The 20,417-nt window shown below is 42.0% G+C and overlaps 1 protein-coding gene across 2 annotated transcripts in view; it reads left to right on the forward strand.

Moving 5' to 3' along the window:
- The first annotated feature begins 1,342 nt into the window (after positions 1-1,342).
- Positions 1,343-20,417, forward strand: part of erg (ETS transcription factor ERG) — a 269,582-nt gene continuing 250,507 nt past the window's right edge. The window contains exon 1 of one of the 2 annotated variants that reach the window (XM_060833787.1): positions 1,343-1,359. The gene's annotated coding sequence lies outside the window, so the exon portion shown is untranslated. Of the gene's footprint in view, positions 1,360-6,565; positions 6,661-20,417 lie in introns of those variants that run through there. The other variant, XM_060833786.1, reaches the window with a different exon arrangement.

A 20,417-nucleotide genomic window follows, 5' to 3' on the forward strand; every position in this document is an offset into this window, starting at 1 on the left:
CATGAAAACTTGACAATGTCATCTATGCCTCAAAATTCGATTTTAATCAGAATAAACCGGAAGCAGGAGGGGTGGGGTGAAGAGGGGTTCATGGGCCGCAAATCAATGAACTCATGCAGCGTGCGTTTTGCCCAATAACCCTTCTCATACCTAAGCATACAGTATACACCCTGGTTGGCTCTGTGAAACAGTGTACGGTCAGACATGAAGACGCATAGGAACGCGTGGAGTTCCCTTCACATCTGAATCCCGCTGGGAGCGGAACGGAACCTTTACCTCCGCAGATATATTTGAAAGATCAAAACCGACGTTTCAAATGTTACACGGCGGAGCTGGGACTCTCAGTAAGAGTAGAGCACGCCGGAATAAGGTGCTGTCTCCTGATGGATCAAAGCTCCTGCCTGGGACGGTGCCCTGTCGAACGCTGCGGGCTCCTCTCCCTGTGTCCTTTCCCATTCGTTTTAGCAGCTCATAGGAGCTGGGCTGCTGAAATTCCAACGCATCCTCCGAAATTAGAGAGAAAGAGTGACAGTATGAGAATAGCTGCCATTCTGTGGGGTGAGCTAAAGGTTTGAGAGTAGCGCATATGTTGAGTGCAGTGACAATGGCTACAGCAATGGGGGAACTGGCCGCTTTCTGGTCCCATAGTTTACTCTCGAGCTAAGAGCCGGACGTCTCTCCCTGGCCGGTATCTCTGGAGACATATTCAATCGATTTTGTTCGGTCAGGGCAAACTGGAGGCTAAACCCCCAACCTCTAGCACAGCAGCATCCCAGCCAGCCAGCCGGAGGGAGTTAGACACATATCTCCCCGGTTGACCATCTGACTGTGGGGTTATCCTGCTCCGCGTGTGTGTGGGTTGCTGGAGAGGGTGTAGGTGTGTGAGTGTAAAGGGGTGTGAGAGGGCGCGAGTGTGGGTGTGAGTGTCGGGGGTGTGTATGTGTGAGCGTTATGAGAGAGAGCTTGTATATGAGAGAGGGTCTGTGAGAGTGTCTGGGTCTGTAGGAGTGTGTGCGTGTGTGTGTTAGCACTGTGAGGCGGAACACCAAACGTCTTTCCCTCCAGTGGGAACTAGTTTCCACTTTCTACCCACAGCAACCGTGCGATGTGCCAAAGGTGTGAAATTATCCAAATGGAATCACCTCCAGGAGGCGCTGTCACACGGCCCCGCCTTCACACAGGCTGCCACTGGTCCAAAGCTGAAGCCCCCGGGGTCCTCTCAAGGTTTAACGTAAAACTCTTGTTGAATGTTGGCAATCTGGTCACTGGGGCGCTGGCTTCTGGTAACGCTTTGTGAGTAAAATCGTTAATGCTTCCGCGTACTAACATCGCAAGCTTAGTCCCAGTGAACGTGCCAAGGTATGTGAATATTGACGAGGTCTCTTGTGGTTTACTGGAGAGCAGGATAGAGTTTGTGTTCTCACCCTGCGCTGCTAGCGCCTTGTTGCTCTGGGGAATCACTGCTGGTGAAGGGAATTAGCCAATCTGAGGCAGAACATTTCGATATGGTTAAACTGCGTTCATATTTGAACAAAAGGTGTTAAGAGGCAAGTTCTTCCGCTTCCAACATATTTTTAAAAATCCATTTTTTCACTCTTAATTGAGAGAAGGAGTTTGTGCCCAGTCTTCCAGTGAAATCTGAGCTCGACATTTCTCCAATCAGTTCCATTCCACAGTAAGTGTTCCCAGTCTGGCCGAATGGCTTCCAGATTTGGACAGAATCTCTCCTGTCTAGACTCTACGTTGCGCGATTTTCTCTCTCTCTTTTTAGCTGCACAGCCTGGAAAATAAAACGCCAAAAAAAAGACACATCGTCTATCTCTGAAATTTTCTCATAAAGATGCGCGACAGATCCGCACAGTCGCGACGTCTCTGTCCCAAGAGCTTTGCAAAATACGTGTCGTCTGATCATCTGGCAGTTAATGCTTTTCCATCCAGTTCCTTCAGACAGTACATAAAGAAATATTTTATACAAGGCGGAATAGCAAACGGAATTTTATTCCGTTTCAGACTCTGAGGAGTACTGTTTACATAAATTAATAGCTTGAAAGAAAACTTTTCTAAAAAAAAGTCTTCCATAAATTTTAGAGTAAGTTGAAACGATTTTGCATTTTGATAAAGATCGCTTGCAATTTCTTTTTTGCCAAAGTAAAGATTGTTCTGGTGTGAATTGATTGAATCTTGAATTGAGAATAACACACTCTGGGTGCCTCAGAAGTTGATGGTGAATGAGAAGCGATTTTATCCCAGATAATTTGAACAACGACTCCACTCTAACAACTTCGACTCATGACTTCGCTAACTCACATAATCAGGAAAATTCCACCGCTCATTATGTTTTAAAATGGGTTAGATCACTTTCTCTTTAACTGTCTCAATTATCCCTAACAGAAGACCACCTATTCCCTAATTAACCCTGCGCTGTCTTGGAGTACCTTTTCGGCAGCTTTTACTTTGTCCCCTGTTCGACGACTTCTGCATAATTGATTTTCTGCAATTTTTGATGCTGAATATGACATAGCGAGAGTTGCAGAAATGCGAGCACAGTTCTAAGCACCAAACACAATTACCTAAACACGAGACAGAGATTAAACCTATTGTGTGCATTCAAAAAAGATTAGCACGTAACATAAGGATGGCACACACGTACATGTGCTGTGATCAAATATGCTCCAAAAATGTTCATCCAAAACATCATACACACACAACACATGCACAAACACATATACACTACATAGATACAGAACAAGCTACGTGCATAGAGAACTATCCCGCATGCATCAAAATACCATCCTTTGAGATCCAGTCACTGTTGTAATCTGGATAAACTGCAACTAATTTGAGCAGAAGGCCCCTTAAATAACAATGAGATAATGTCCGGGTAACTCATGTTTGGATGGGAAATTAGAGAGCTTTCCTAGTCTTCTTCAAAACAAGCCACACACCATCCTAACTTGGGACTATCAGCAACTCAGTGTTGCCAGGTCAAGATACTGGGATTCCCGCATTAATAGCGCTGTGGGGTACCCCCACACTAGATAAACTGCAACAGTTCAAAGATAGCACACATTTGACCCTCACAATAGTAAATAGGAATGGATGTTCTGGACACTGACGTCTCATGAAAAAAAATTTTAAAAATGCTATCTTTATGTCCATCTGATATAGCAATTCGGGCCATTGGACAACTTCATCAGAAAGGGATCAGCCTCTTTAGGCTGCATTGAAGTATGAGCTGGCATTTTGTGTTGAGGTCCTGCAGTGGGGTTTAAAACCCTACCATTATGCCTCAGAGCACTGTCCACCACTCAAATCAATTGCACAAACACAAGAGGGAGGAACAGGGAGAGAACCGGGACCTCATTATGTTTTAAAATGGGTTAGATCGCTTTCTCTTTAACTGTCTCAATTATCCCTAACATAAGTCCACCTATTCCCTAATTAAATTACTTATTACAGAATCCCCACAGTGTGGAAATAGGCCCTTCGGTCCATTGAGAACACACTGACCCTCCAAAGGGCATCCCATACAGACCCACCCCTCTACCCTATCCCTGTAAGCGTACCTGCAAACTCACAAAATTAATATGCAGACAAATGGATGTGTATATATGTATAACTGACAACTTACGAGTTTGTAGAAAACTACCTTAACTTACAGGCATTATATAAATATGTAAATATGTATGTGGTAACCATGGTAGCCATCCACCCTGGCAGATGATTGTTTGTGCAATTGCAGTCAGTTCTGTGTTGGCCTGTTGTAGTTCAGCAGCTTTTTCCTGAAATGTCCGAATAAGACCATAAGACAAAGGAGCAGAAATTAGGCCACTCAGCCCATCTGCTCCACTATTCAATCAAAGCTGATAAGTCTTTCAACTCCATTCTCCCGCTTTCTTCCTGTCACCATTGATCCCCTTGATAATCAAAAACCTATCTCCGTCTTAAGTACAGTATACTCAATGACCTGGCCTCCACACCTTCTGTGGCAGTGAATTGCATAGATTCACCACCCTCTGGCTGAAGAAGTTTCTCCTTTTCTCCGTCTTAAAAGGTCTTCCCTGTGTCCAAAATGGCTGAAAAAGTAATAGAAATTCACACAGAAGGGTGTCGGTGAATAATCAGGTACATTGGTGCAGTGATGGTTTCCTTATCTCTGAGCTGGAGTCCCTGCCTTCAAGTTCCACTTTTTTTAAACAGGTTGATAAACAATATCTGGACTAGCACACATTTACGTGCACACCATATAACACCACTGTGCATGATGTTTAAACATCAGAACAGTTCATGACTACTCCCGAAATGTCAGGACATTATCCAAGGTGACACTTGAGTGCAGGACCTGGGTGTTGCCGCAGTAGAGCAGAGGTGATCTTGGGATGAGGCCTGAAACCCAGGCCCCATCATTCCGCTCAATTGGACAAAAAAGGATTACCCAGTCCATAGAACAGCAAGAGAGTTTTCCCAAAGTCCCGGTTAATATTTCTCACACTCACATCGCGACTTAAAACAGGTAATCTTTCCATGAACCCAATTTGGGATCTTGCTGTGTGAAAATTAACTTCACTGTCAAAGTGTCTCTCCACCCTGGAGGCTCCCCGCCTCCAGTCCTGATGAAGGGCTTTAGCCCGAAACGTCGATTTCCCTGCTCTTCGGATGCTGCCTGACTTGCTGTGCTTTCCCAGCACCACTCTAATCTCAACTCTGATTTCCAGCATCTGCAGTCCTCACTTTTGCCTGCACTGTAAAAGTGGCGATTCCCCAAAAGAAGTTCATTGATTGCAAAGCGTTTGAGCACCTCCCGAGATCCCAGATTTTAAAAAAAGCGACCTAAATGCAAGGTTTATTTCACGTTTTAAAATACAGTTTCCTATTGTGAAGTTACGACTGAGCATTTAAATTAGTCGAGAAAGTTGTATTGGAAACACATGATTTAAAAAAAACCCTTCATTTTCCACCAGAAAGTTCTATCGCGTTGATGTGCTGTCATGGGGAGGACTCGAAAAGAAAATCCTGATAATATTGTAATTCCTTGTAATATCCATCACCAACAGGAATGCAAAAGGTCTCTTCATGCCTGTATCCATATAAACTAGCCTGTCCCCCGTGGTCACTTTTGAACTCTAGCCGTACTTTCATAGCGAGCTTCTGAACATCATATCCGTCTTAAATGCATCAGAGCGATCGTTTCCCTGTTCGCTTGGAAGTTGGCTACAACCTTGCTCTCAGGCCTTAATAATTTTTCCACATCTGGTAGCTAATAATGTTACAGAAATGGACTTCCTAATCACGAGTGCAGGCTGATTGCATTTAAGGTTGTGTAAATATAGGAGGAAGGATGCAGCTCTGAGTGAGGGAAGAAAGGGGAGAGGATTGAGGAAATAACTTCAGCAAAGATACATGCATTGTGCAAGAAATATCGAGGAAAAAGGGAACTCCAGTAATGAAACATGCAAGGAATAGTCTGGGTTGGGCGCAATTCTTGGTCTTTTCAGACGCACTACCTTGTTGAATATCTACAAAGGTTGACCCATGCTCCTTTTGAGTTGAAAAAGAAACAGGAAACCGAGTCTTGGAGGTCCTTCTTACATGGTGGTGTCGGGATGAAGGGGTGGGGGTGGCGGTGTGTGTAGATGGGGAGATTGGCGTTACTAAAAGAAACGGCACACCCCAGTCTTCACACAGCACTGTGTCTGACCCAGTCTTGGGGGTCGGTGGGCTTTTTTTTAAAAACAACTTATTTTTTTAAAAGCAAAAAAAAATTGGCAGACTTCAGGAATGTCTGGGAGCTGAGGGAATGGGGCATGCGCGTGGTCTAGCGTTCTGAAAAAGGAGAAAGTTATAGACTAAACCGCAGAAATGTAAACACGTCTGCAAAAAAAAAGAGGAAAAAAAGGGCAGTGAGCAGGACAGGTACCACAATCAGACTTCTGTTTGAACAGAGCCCAATGCGCCCAGTGAAACAGGAGTGTCGTAGGCTTATTGTAGCATCAACAAATATCGTCAACATTTCTTTATAGATTTCATTCAGAAAGCCTCTGTTCACATCTACGTGTAACTTTTAATGGAGTTCCTCATCTAGTTTGTTCATCCCTTTGCCGATTTATGGTGCCATTTTCTAATTGGAAACTTTTTTCTACTCCATCTTCCTTATTTCTTTTTTCGCTTCTTCTTCCCATTTTATCTCCTTTCTTCTGAATTCACTTCCGACTCTCATTCATTTGTGGGTTTGGGTTCCGTCACTGTGTGAGCGTATCTTTCCCTTTTCTCTCGGAAATCTTTTCCTCCTCATCTCACTCCGAACTTCTCGTCAGTTTTTTTTTAAAAACACGCTTCCGTCTTTGACTCCCTTGCCCTTGAGATTTTGCCCTCTCTTCCTCTGTCTGACACTTTCTCTCTCTCTCCCTGTCGATTTTCTGTTTTCCTGTCCAACACTCTCGCTCTCTTCCCTCTTTTCCTGTCTAACTCTCTCTCTCTCTCTCTCTCCTCCCTCCCTCCTGTTTTTGTCTGGCCAGGCTGCAGAGTGTATAGGGAGTCTGGGCACTCTCACTGATCCGTGATTGGAGATCTCAGCGAAATAAGGAATTCCATTCACCGAGCCTCCCATTCACAGCAGAAACTGCATCTCCGCCACTCGACTGGCTGCCTGCTGTCCGCTCTGTAAGTACGCGCCGTTATAGCCCACAGCCGCCCAGCTTCGTGTTAAAATGTATGTATAGGAAATACATGAGCGTTGACTTTACAAAAAGAGACGGGCTCTACCCGTGAACTTGCGTAGAAACGTCTTTTTCTTTCCCAGTCACGTTCTGATTTACAGCGAATGGGACGCAGTTGAAATGATTCTGCAGATGTTAGAAAGATGTTTACCTCCTGGTAATCCATATCAGTCAAAGTATCTGCTCTGTAGTGACGTGATATCCTGATTAGAGTTTTTGTGTATGCTTGAGAGAAACGGAATTAGCAGCAACAACGTGTTTTTGTTTCATGGAGAGAGAATAACGGAACCGCTCAACTCCTAGAATTTACTGTCACAGGCAGATCAGAAACTCCTCAGAGTCAGGGATTCCTTCTGCTCCCTCTCAAATGTTTTGTATTTTTTTTGCCGGCAAGTGTTGAAGCCGCAGTGTTAAATATTTACCTTCGAGCCCATCAAGACTCCAAACTAAAGGCGACGGGATTTTTGCGGGCACCGTTTGCGCATGTTCTCCCACCTTTCCTGCTTTCAAGTGCGCGGTGTCATTTTTGCTGACTCCAAAATTGCCTCTTTCGCTGAGTCTCCCATCCCCGCCCTTCAGGAGCGCTCACCTTTACGGTTAGATTCTCCCATTTGTCTCCGTTCAGCTATCCTCTTTAATCAATCTGTGCAGTAACCCCACCAACTCTGTTTTTACACTGTCTTGCCCCATTACCCGGCTGATCCACACAGAGTAAAATCCCCCAGCCCCTGAATCTGACACGTGTTTGAAAAGTGATTTCTGGGGTCGTTTAGGGGATCATATTGCTTTGGGATTTTGAAAGCTCAAACCCAGGAGTGAGGTTTGCTCAGTTATCTATCAAGATGCCTAACTAACTTCGGGGAAATGAGAAAGATTATTACTCTGGAATTTACCTTTTAATTGTAACTGTGTTTCGACTTTAAAAAAAGTACTAATTTCACATTGAAAACTCTTAATTATTCAGCCTCCTTGGGAAAGGATTGAGTGAATTCAGCTAACTTTTTGTTTCAGTTACATTTCTTTCACCAAGTTATTGCCCTTAGATCATCAGTTTCCATCACACTGCACAACGCCGTTATTCACTTCAAGATAACACCATCAAGTGCACACTCTTCCTTCATTTTACGTTTGCCCCCTTCATGAACCAAGTTAGAAGTCGCCCAGTCTGATAAGCATGTTAAAGCATGTTATTCCCCCCCCCCCCCCCAAATAAGGTAAAAAGAACAAAGCGAGGAGGGGAAAGGAGTGAAAAAGCCGAAAAGGAAAGAAAAGGGCTATAAGAATTACTAAATGTGACGCAGTTTTGGTGTTTCAGTGAAGACATGAGCTGAGAGCGGGTAAAGGCTGACAGTGAGTCTATTAGAGCCGGAGCCCATCTCCATGACCGGCTGGTTTAGTTCTCCCTTACAGTTTAGCCCGGAGACGACAAATTAAACCATACCGTAAATCTTCTATTATAGGTAGTAAAAACTAATTTTAGATTTCCTGTCCATTGCAGCCGCTCGCCTGATTGCTACCAGTTGCAAGAATGCCCCAATGGCTTAAAAGGGCAATGCCTCATGGACTTTTTAACACAGTTCAGATTTTTTGGAGCCCCTGACGCGGCAATTGTAAGATATCAATCCCCCTCTCACATATCTTTTTTCATCCCAAATTCAACATGATCCCTTTATTAACCCAACATTTTAAATGATTAGTTCTGGAGGTTGCTGGGTCCGACCGTGGTTTCTTTATTGTATTTGTGTTGTACATGTAGTGATACTAACATGAGTCTGCCCTGATTGCATTGAAAGGTATGGAGTGAAACGAGAATAAGGAACTTTTCACACAATCTTTCATTGACAAAAATCACAGTGATGTAAACATGCACAAAGTGGCAGCTTATTGTTGACTGCTCTTTAGAGGGGTTGCATGTGATGGATTTGAAGTGTTTACAAAATATGATTTTTCTTTGCATCGAACTGTAAAGCAATTGGGCTGTGCTAAGTAATGTAGATAGGTATAGCAGACTGATCTTTTGCAGTTTCAATTCAATCACGTTCAAAGTGCTAGAATTTTGATTGTTCTATTGGGGATCATTTCCTCAGGAAATTATATAAATTAGAACTTCAGATAGTGGAAAATGTACATGTCCCACGGAAGGAGAAGCACTGAGTAACCATTTTTTTTCTTTCATTCTCTCTAATTGCAATTTGCATTTATATAGTGCCTTCAATTTATATTGTGTCTCAAGTGCGAAAAAAAAACAAATAAGCAAAAAAAAACTAAGCCAAAATTAGGATAGTTGACACAAAACTTGGTCAAAGTGGAAGGGCTTAAGCAGTGCAATTAAGAAAAAATAGAAGAGTGCTTGAGAGAGGAAATACCCAAGCTGGGCATTGAGGTGATTGAGCACATTGGCACCAATGGTGGGAAGAAAGAACCCAGAGATGGTCAGGAAGCCAGAATTGAAAGAATTCATAGGTCTCAGAGGTTTGTGGGGCTGGAGCAGATGACAGTTATAGGGAGGGATGAGGCCATGGAGGGATCCAACCACAAGGCTAATAATTAAAATTTCAGCTGTTGGTGGACTGAGAGCCCATGTGGGGAGTGAGCACAACAATGATGGTAGCATGAATTATATAATTTTGGATGTAAACTGGATGCATATAATATGTCTTACCATGGTGTTGGAATATTGTAAGTTATAACTTTGCTGGATTCTGGGCTTCTTTACATTATATTCCATTGCTTCTCTGTAACTCATTCCTCTGAGACCCAATATCTAAGTACTTGAATATGTCCAGATGTGATCCATTGAGGGCACTTACTCATGTGGCAAAGCAGTGTAAATATTCAAAAGTCACTGACTCACAGGAGCTCTGGCAATTAGAACATATAGTATCATCAGACTTGGCTCCATGATGGAAATATTTCATGTGGTATCATCATTTGGAAGAGCACAACTATGCAATGTACCATTTAATGATTTCCTTTCTAATTCTGCCTTTTCCACTTCAGTTTCTTTTCTTGCATTATTAAAAGTGTTCTTTCATTTTACATTATGGTCTTACAAATGTGTCCTTTTTCTAATATCCCATTAAGTGATCATTTTCCATGTGCAAACCTGAATGTTGCAAGATTGGCTGTTTGCCTCTTGGTCAAAGTCCAACCTCTCTTACTTCCCACTTAGAAAAACTAAACATGATTAGGAATGGGATATTTGCATATTTTTCTCTCCATCCTAACATGGTGGCCTTGTATGTTAAGAAAGCTTGGTGAAGTGATAGTGTTTATTTCATATCTTGGCCGTGCTTGCTTCCTTCTCTTGTCACAAATCTACCAGAAAGATCCCTTTCAGAAGTATCAAATATTTATGACATTTTGTCTGAACTGAAATAGTAGCTACAACTTATTTATTTGTCATAAAACAAATACTACAGATGCTGGAAATGTGAAATGAAAACAGCAAGTGCTAAAAATGCTTAGGAACACCTGGTAGCATCCTTGGAGAGAGAGAGAAAAAACTGAATAAAAGTTTCAGGTTATGATCTTTCAGAAGTTCTAATGAAGCACCATGATCTGAAACATTGTAAATTTTATTTTACTTTCTACAAATGCTGTCAGAGCTGATAAGCATTTTCAGCATTTTCTGTTTTGATTTCTTTTTTTGTCCTTTGAGTCAAGTTATATTTGGTACATTCTTGAAACAAAGAACAAAGGAAGGATGTTGTGAAACTTGAAAGGGTTCAGAAAAGATTTACAAGGATGTTGCTGGGGTTGGAGGGCTTGAACTAAAGGGAGAGGCTGAATAAGCTGGGACTGTTTTCCTTAGAGGGTTGGAGGCTGAGAGGTAACCTTATATAGGCTTATAAAATCATGAGGGGCATGGGTAGGGTAAATAGACAAGGTCTTTTCCCACGAGAGGGAAGTCCAGGATTATAGGGCATCGGTTTAGTATGAGGGGGAAAGATTTAGAAGGAACCCATGGGGCAACTTTTTCACGCAGGCAGTGGTGCATGTATGGAATGAGTTGTCAGAGGAAGTGGTAGAGGCTGGTACAATTGCAACACTTAAAATGCTGGATGGGTATATGAATAAGAATGGTTTAGAGAGATATGGACCAAGTGCTGACAAATGGGACTAGATTAATTTGGAATATCTGGTTGGCATGGATAAGTTGGACCAAAGAGTCTGTTTCTATGCTGTACATCTCTATGATGCTGTGAACAGTCCATCACAGGAACAAGTCCTTTGGTCAACTGAGACTGCGCTGACACATGATGCCTTTCTAAACTAAAAACCTTTAGCATCTATGTGGTCTGTGTCCCTCTATTCCCCACCTATTCATATATTTGTCAAGATGCCTCATAAACATTGCTACTAGAACATAGAACATAGAACAATACAGCACAGAACAGGCCCTTCGGCTCACAATGTTGTGCCGAACATTTGTCCTAGGTTAAGCACCTATCCATGTACCTATCCAATTGCCACTTAAAGGTCACCAATGATTCTGACTCTGCCACTCCCACAGGCAGTGCATTCCATGCCCCCACCACTCTCTGGATAAAGAACCTACTCCTGACATCCTCCCATACCTTCCATCCTTCATCTTAAATTGATGTCTCCTTGTAACACTCTGTTGTACCATCTGCTACTGTATCCATCTGCACCACTTCCTCTTGCAGACCATTTCAAACACTTGCTACCTTCTGTGGTACTGATCCCTGTTAAACACAACTGGTCACAGTCTCTGATCAGAAATATACTCTTCCACCGATGCTGTCAACTTTTATGACTAAGCCAGTTCTGTATCCATTTTACCAGCTCACCATGGATCCTATGTGACTTCATGTTTTGAATCAGCTTGTCAAAGGCCTCACTAAAGTCCATGTAGACAACATCTATTGCCCTGCCCTCATCAATCATCTTTGTCACTTCCTCAAAAAACACGATTATGCTTGTGAGACACAAGCTTCCCTGCACAAAGCCATGCTGTCTATTGCAATAAGTCCATATTTTTCCAATTGTGAGTAAATCCTTTCCCTAAGAATCTTCTCCAATAATTTCCATTCAACTAATGTAAGTTTCACTGGCCTGTAATTTCCTGGATTATCCTTTTTGCCTTTCTTAAACAAAGGACAGGCACTTAGTTTGCCTTAGTCTTTATAAAATCCTTGAGTATGCAAAATAAAGATCTACACAATGTGAATATTTAGAACCAAACAGTAATTATGATGCTTTGTTAACACAAGTTCAACTTGTTATCTCTGTAGCAATGCTTTTCAAAATATGAGCCAGTGTTTCTAAAACAGACAAATGATTGATATAATGCTATTTCCCTTCCAAACAATGTTGCTTTGGTTTTAAAAAAAAACTTGTCTTACCCTTATTTGTCGTCCTGTGCAACATTCTGGATGAGGTAGAAAGTAAGTTATTCACTTCCAGACCGCTGCCTTGATCCTGAGACGCATGTAACGTGGTCCAATGCCTGGGATTGTTCAGGTCAGAAACTCACTGTGAGACAGACACCAGATTCAAATCTATATCCCAACTCTCCATAATATGGTGAGTTGAGGCATGACAATGTAGTAGCTAACATAATTGGGATTGACAAAGCATTCTTTCTGATTTTAAGAATTCCAATAAAAATAAGCAAAGCAATTGTTTATAGTTCAATAATCCTTAAGCTCAGGACTGAGGTATAATGTAATGCTCCATGAAATCAAATGGCCTAAAATTTCACCTTTCCAATTAAACATTAAACAATCAAGATAGGCTTGGACTGTCAGTATCCCAGAATTCTATTTTGGCCTGAGTGCAACAAAAGATGAAGAGAAAACCAAAGTTTTTTTTAAAATTGGCCTTACAAATGCTGAACCATAGCAGACAGAATAATAAAGTATTTTTATTACAAATGCCATAAAAAAGTTCAAACTTACTATAAATATCAGGGAGTGAAATGGATGATAAAACAACCCACACTGCAACACTATAAAATGATATGACATAAAATGAAGAATTAAAAATATATTTTAAAATCTACTTATAATGATTGTTCCTAATGTTTGAAATGATACTACTTCAGTCAACATATTGATGTATACATGTGCAGGCAAACAAGAGATCACCCATTGGCTTAGACACCAGTCTTCTTGTTGACTAATATAGTCCATGCCTGACAACACAAAGTGTTTTACTCCAACACTTCGATTCTGTGGCATGGACGATGTTTATCATCAGCCAACATCAGTAAAGCATATTATCTGATCATAAGCAACATTGCTGTTGCACGTGCTCAAGATGGCTTCAGCCATTCCATTATAACCATGGCTATACTTGCCAAATACCAGAAGCACTCCAGACTTAGTGACTTGCAACCCACTAATGCATATAACTTTGATTTGCATCTTGAATCAAGTTCCAGTCTACCTCATTAAAGTGTAACTTAAATAAAAACAATATTTATATAATATAAGAATAATTAATTTACATTTTTGGCCATATTATAATTGTGATTTAACTTTGGCTGGACAGTTTCTGACATCATCAGAACTTTTCAATTCGCTGATGAATAAACTCTATACAAAACTTGTACTTTATAATATAAACCTTTTAACATTTACTTGTTTACATGGTGTTTTTAATAGCTGGGAATTACCAGAATTTGTGTGCAGTTTTGATTAAGTAGCTCAAATGTAATGCAGGGATTAAAATAGCTAAAAACAAAGAAGTGAACAGGAAGACCAAATTTGTGCAGTATCACATTACTGTCATTTGTGATTGGAGATTATAGAACCAGAGAATCATAGAAAGTTAAGGCAGAGACAGTGGACATTCAGCCTATCATGTCTGCATGTGGCTAAAAACGATCTTTTCTAATCCTGCATTCCAGCACTTGGCCTGTAGTCATACAAGTTGGAATGCTTCAAGTGCAGATCCAGGGTTATTTTAAATTATTCGAGAATTTCCCTCTCAACCACAAACTGGTCAGAAAATTTTAGACACTAACCGTCCTCCTGGTGCAAAGGATTTCCTCATGTCCACTTTAATCCTTGTGCCAACCACCTTCAGCCTGCAAACTTTGGTAACTGACCTCCATGCTTGGGGAAACAGGTCTTCACCATCCATTCTATTCAATCATCTTGTGTATCTCAATTAAGTGCCCCTCAGTTTTCTCTGTTCTAAGATGAACGTTATTGAACCAATCTTTCCAATCATAGCTGCAGTTTTCAAGCCCTGGCAACATTCTTGTAAATCCCGTCTATACTCTCTCTAGAGTAATGATGGCATTGATGCAATGTGATGATGGAGCTATATATAAAACTCCATCTGTGACCTAACCAGTGTTTCCTACACATCTAGTACTACTAGATATTTTATTCAAAAGTTCTCAAAATTAAGGAAAGATTCCAATATGCCTTGTTTGCCACAGTGTACGTGAAAGTCATTAGAACAACATTATTTTCATTTAAAGTCATCACTGGGTTGCACAAATGGACCTCCCAATTTGTTTGGCAGAGGGTTCAGTTCTTCAGTTCAGCATCATAACCTTTAAAGTTCTTCCCATTTACATTATGGACAATCAAATGCTATCGCCTGTCAACCACAATGTGAAGGTCAGCATTGACCGAAAACCAACAAAGCTAGATATAGGATTATCAAGAACTTATAGGGGAAGGAACGAGTAGGCGCCAATACACACCGAACAGTTTATACATGTGGAAACTCTGAGATGGCAACGTTCCGAATCGATTGAAATTATTTGGTAACGGTTCAATTGTCGTTTGCTATTCTTAATTTCTCCTCAGGATGGCACTATTATTTTTTTATTTAAAAAGCCCTGAATTTCCTGGGGAAATAACAGTCCGCTCACAGCATTCTGCCAGGGCGAGAGAAAATTCAAAACGGCAATATGTGGTGAGGAGGGGAGAACCTGGGAGTTGCGAATGGCCACACGTTGCTGGATGACTCGTTCGCCTGCACAGATAGGAGCTTGCTGCCAACCTTCCCTTGGGTAACAAGAAGTCATTCGAGCTGCCCATAAATATGAATGAAATCCGCTGTAGAAAGTTAGATCTGCTATTCCTGATGTAAGGGCCTCGATAATAGGCAAGTTGATGGTTCTAACGACCTTCTAAATCAGAAACTCACAAAGGAAACAGTACATAGAGGCATTGAGTCATAAAGTATAGAATCGCGGATCCTTCGGTCCAACTGGTCCACGCCAACCATGTTTCACTTTTGCGGGTGAGAGGTGGTAGTTTTCCTCCTCTCTCTACAAGGCTCTCTTCCTGATGAAGGGCTTTTGTCCGAAACGTTGATTTCCCTGCTCCTCGGATACTGCCTGACCTGCTGTCCTTTTCCAGCACCACTCTAATCTAGACTCTGGTTTCCAGCATCTGCAGTCCTTGTTTTTACCCTGTTTTTCGAAGTTATTAAAATGGTTCTTTATGTTTTACCCTTCCCTGTCCCTTTATCGCTCACCCAATCTAATTTCTCCCTGTCTTCATTTCTCATTGTATGTATCTGCTTTGACTTGAGTTCGTTAACTCGCTATTCCAGCATTGTATAGCGCATTGCTTGAGACTGACCAAAAGCAAGGCGAGGGAGATTGTATAGGTGTCTTTGTAGGAGACATCAAACGTAACCGATATCAAACTTTAGAAGATCCCATTTTGCTATCAAAGCAAAATAAGTTGTAAAAAGACAATTATTGATCAGCGATTGAAATGTAAAGCTACACTCGACCTTCAATGGCCTCGTTTGCAGCTTGCTACAATTACTTCCTTTTGCATTTTTAGAGCATTGGCTTTAACAGGACTGAGAAGTTAGCAACTGCTTCTCTCTCCACTGACGCTGCCAGACTTAGTGAGTCTGTCCAGTACTTTCTGATTTAAAACAAAACAGATCAAATTAGCAGTTTAATGTAGCAGTCTCACTGCAGTGCTGTAACGACAGAGCAACGCAAGGGCAGATTTGTGATTTCAGACGAAACATCGAGCTGGGTGTATTCAGAGAGTAACGTACTGTGAAGTTTCTGATGAATATTTATAATCTCACCACAATCTCGAAAATGTATTCATATTTACTCCCTCTTTTATTTTCTCTCCTAAAGACCAGCCTGACCTCACACACTGGTATGCTGTTCTTTGCCTTGGGTGGCTCAGACCTGATTAGCTATAATGTGGTCAACATGACCAGTAGCCCTCCACCAGCCTGATCCTGACAGCCATTAATAAGCAGGTCTCAGTTACAGTGGAAATCCAGGCTGATTTGCCCTTTGCCCGTCTAAGGACAGAGATATTCGTTGGAGAAGTTAGCATTGCTACCCTATTTAAGGACAGCTAACTGTGCACAGAGATTTGAAGGTTGATTCTGGGGCCTCTCATTATGGCAAATGGAACATTTGTCCACGAGGGAGCCATCCCTTTCCTTACATGACGTAGATATCTCAAATAACTACTTTATGCCGCCACCGCTTTCTATAAAGTTTCTTATCCAATGTACATTTGATGAGAAATTAGACATAGAACCATAGAATCATACACACTGATTCCTGATGAAGGGCTTATGCCCGAAACGTCGAATCTCCTGCTCCTTGGATGCTGCCTGACCTGCTGCGCTTTTCCAGCAACACATTTTCAGCTCTGATCTCCAGCATCTGCAGACCTCACTTTCTCCTCATAGAATCATACAGCACGGAAACCGACACTTCAGTCCAACCAGTCCATGCCAAACATAATCCCAAACTAAACTAGTCCCACTTGCCTGCTCCTGTCCCATACCCCTCCAAATCTTTCCTATTCATGGACTTATCCAAATGTCTTTTAAATTGTGCCCACATCCACCACTTCCTCAGAACCACCCTCTGTGTAAAAAAAAGTCCCTTTTAAAACAAAAATCTCTCCTCTAAAACGTGCCTCCATCTTGAAACCCCTCATCCAAGGGAAAATATACTTACTATTAACCCCTCGTGATTTTACAAAATTCTATATGTGCAATTAACCTTTCACTGCAGAAATGTGAAGATTCCAGCTTACAGCTCCCACACTTATACTGATGCTGGAAAGGTGTTTCTAACTGGGCACACCCTCCACAGCCAGGTCACCTGTAAATACTAACTACCATTGAGCACACAGTACTGCAACCATTTCGATACAATGTTCTATCTGTATGTTAACACAGTGAGATTACTACATTAGCCTGTTAACCACAACAAAGGTATTCACATCTCAGACTAAACTATTTTTATTGCTTCACAGGTCAGATCTAACATGCATTCTCTTGGTTACATGTCACTTAAGTGACAGAAAGAGAATGCACTGAGATCCTTAATTAGCTAAAAAGACCAAAATGGACTTTGTGAGGAATCTCATAGTATTCATAAAACAACAAATACAGTCAATGCTGGAAATCTGACATGCAAACAGAAAATGCTGGAAATATTCACCAGAGTAAGGGTTATCTGTGGGAAACAGAGTTCGTGTTTCTCTCTTTCCCGCCTAGCCTGTTGGATACTTCTAGCATTTCTGTTTACGTAGAAACGTTCTATTCAGGTGTAGAGTTGTTTATTTTTTTCCGGGATTTAGTTTTAATGGAAGTTCTTTCGTGTGAACGGTATCCTGTGCTTCTGTCTAAAGTGGAGTCACAAGGGTGATAAAGAAGGCGTTTGGTATGTTTGCCTTAATTGGCGAGTGTATTAAGTGTCGGAGTTGGGAGATCATGTTGAGGCTTTACAGGACATTGGTTCGGCCATTTTTAGAATATTGCGTTCACTTATGATCTACCTGCTATAGGAAACTTGAAAGGATTCAGAAAAGATTGATAAGGTTGTTGCCAGGGTTGGAGGATTTGAGCTATAGGGAGAGGCTGAATAGGTTGAGGCTATTTTCTCTGGAGCGTCGGGGGCAGAGGGATTAACTTATGGAAGTTTATAAAACAATGAGGGTCATGGAAAGAGTAAATAGACAAGATCTTTTCCCCAGGGTGGGGAGCACAAAACTAGAGGGCATAGGTTTAAGGTGAGCGGGAAAGATTTAAATGGCAACTTATTCAAACAGAGGGTGGTGCTGCCAGAGGAAAGTGGAGACTGGTGCAATTATAACATTTAAAAGGCATCTGGAGCGGTATGGGAATAGCGAGGGTTCAGGGGGAAATGGGCCAAATGGGATTAGATTAATTTAGGATATCTAGTCGGCATGAACATCGCGCTGTGAGGTAGCAGTGCTAACCACTGAGCCACTGGGATGCCCTGAAACCTGGAGAATTAGAAGTTGCGTGACCATACAGAGAATATCAGTCTTCTCATTCCATCTCTTCCTGCAAACCCATAGATTCGTATGCACTCCAACAGGTCGCTGCATAGACAGAGAGAAAAAGGAGCTGGCCAATTCTCCATCGTTGTCACAGTGAGACTTAGAGCAGTTCCCTGCTTTAGCTGATTCATCACACCAGCAGAATGCTCATCGGAGCCTTGGCAAAGACTGGAGCGGTTAGCACTGTTATTGGTTGTAGGGAGATCTGATTGAAGTGAGACGCTGGGACAAAGTAAATAAGGTTATCCTCCTGAAAGGATCGAGAAGGAGAGATTTAAAGCAAACGTGAAAAGCCCTCTCACGCAGCGAATATTTTGGATTTGGCATGTCCGGCTGATAGTGTGGTGGGGACTGGCCCATTTGGGCATTCAAAGGGTTATTTGAAAAGGAACAATGTGTGGAGTTAAAGGGGCAGAAAGGAAAAGGGCACTAAATGGAACGCTTATTGGGAGAACCAGCAGGGATACGATAGGCCGAATGGCTTCCTTCATTTAACATTTCTATGAATGGCCTGCTTAAAAGTGGTCTTGATCATGTAAGAAATTCGGTGAGCGTTTTGCTTTAATTCCATGGCGGGATTTCACAAGACAACTATTCAGAATCGTACTTTGGGAATTAAGAATTGATAGTGTGGGGCCAACCAGGTACTCGGTGCACTGTGTTAGAGCATTTCTGACCGTCCATCTCCTTCAAGGTTGATCACATTATGAAGAGATGAGTGTTCAGGTCTAGCGTATAGAAGATCAAAAAAAAGCATTACATTTGTTTAAAACGGACGCCGTTTAAGAACACTCAGGAACAGCCGATTTTTAATTTGTTCTTTCAATATTTCGCTTCATCTTTTGTGAAAACAGTGCTTGGCATTGCAAAACGATTTTGCAAACACGCACATCCTTTCCCATTATTGCCCAATTTCCCAATGTGGCTGTTCTTTTCCATAACACAGTCTCAGGATTTTACAGCTTTCAATGTGGTCTCTGTCTATTCAGAAAATTCCATGACTATTAGTGTGCCTATTGCTTCCAGCTTCACCGATGAGGCTGATGCTAAAATTTCTACTGTCACCGTCAGTCTCAGTGCAGTGTTACCAAACCCCGCAATATTGGTGTAACCGGTACCTGAGCAGGTGGCAGTGCCTGCAGAGCTGTTTCAGACTCCTACCCTCGGAAACGATGCAAACCAGCGGCACTCCGCCACAGAGCGGCCAGTAAACGGCAAACAGCAGCTTCCACTTATGATCAGGCATACACTCGACAGCTTTCAGATGCCAATGCATTAAAATCAACGCGAAAGAACTTGCATTAATATGTTTCAAAGTCAAACAAAAGAAATCACAGCTCCAGCTCACAGGGAAATGTTGCACTTTCTAAAATATTCCCAGTTCCTCCCTCAAGCTGCATTCACATTGATCAATGTACCGTTTGACGTGTAGCATTGGCTTCTGCTGCACTTTTCATCCTGCTCCCGATGCCGGGGACTCATCATCTCTGTCTGGCTCAGCTGGTCCTTCAGTCACAGGGCTGGATGGGTGAGGGCGGGAGTTGATGTCTGTCGCTGGTCATTCCTCTCCAGACTCTGTCTCTCCAGGATTAACCCTTTTTGGGGAGAAAGTCAGACATTAACGTGTGAATATCAAATTCATAGGGTGTAACTGGACTCTAGAAAAAAACACGAGTACCTCTGACAGTTCCTGAAACGCACCGTTCGCTTAGAAATCACAGGGAGTGATCCTGGCTCGCCGCTGTTTAACGGGAACCAGCGTTCGGATGCGTCGATAGAGCGAATTTCAACAGATTTGAAAAATTAACAATACAGATTCATTCTTGAAATAGGGAGCGGCCAACAGTTGGATTTGGAAAAGTGTGAAAGGGAGGACAGAGTGAACCACACGTATTTAAATCATAACGAGGATCTGTATTACAGAGGCAGGTGTAACTACAGATTCTGTAACGGTGATCTAGGGGCTCTGTATTGATGAATTAACCGGAGACACTCAGGATATGCATTTTTGCAGAGTTCACATTTCCTCTGTCATCTGACAATCTCCATTGTAAATCATTTTAAAAATGCGAAATAACAAGTATTTAAATAAACCTTTGTCCCGGATTATAATACACAACCTTTCACTATTGCTGCGTATATATCACTTATTAGATTCGATTCCCCACAGTGCGGAAACAGACCCTTTGGCCCAACCAATCCACACCTACCCTCCGAGGAGTAAACCACCCAGACCATTTCCCTCTGACTTATGCACCTAACAATGGCCAATTCTCCTGACCGGCACATCTCTGGACTGTGGGAGGAAACCGGAGTACCTGGAGGAGAGCTGAAAATGTGTTGCTGGAAAAGCGCAGCAGGTCAGGCGGCATCCAAGGAGCAGGAGAATCGATGTTTCGGG

The sequence above is a fragment of the Hemiscyllium ocellatum genome, chromosome 12 (genome assembly GCF_020745735.1).
Source record: "Hemiscyllium ocellatum isolate sHemOce1 chromosome 12, sHemOce1.pat.X.cur, whole genome shotgun sequence".
NCBI lineage: Eukaryota > Metazoa > Chordata > Chondrichthyes > Orectolobiformes > Hemiscylliidae > Hemiscyllium > Hemiscyllium ocellatum.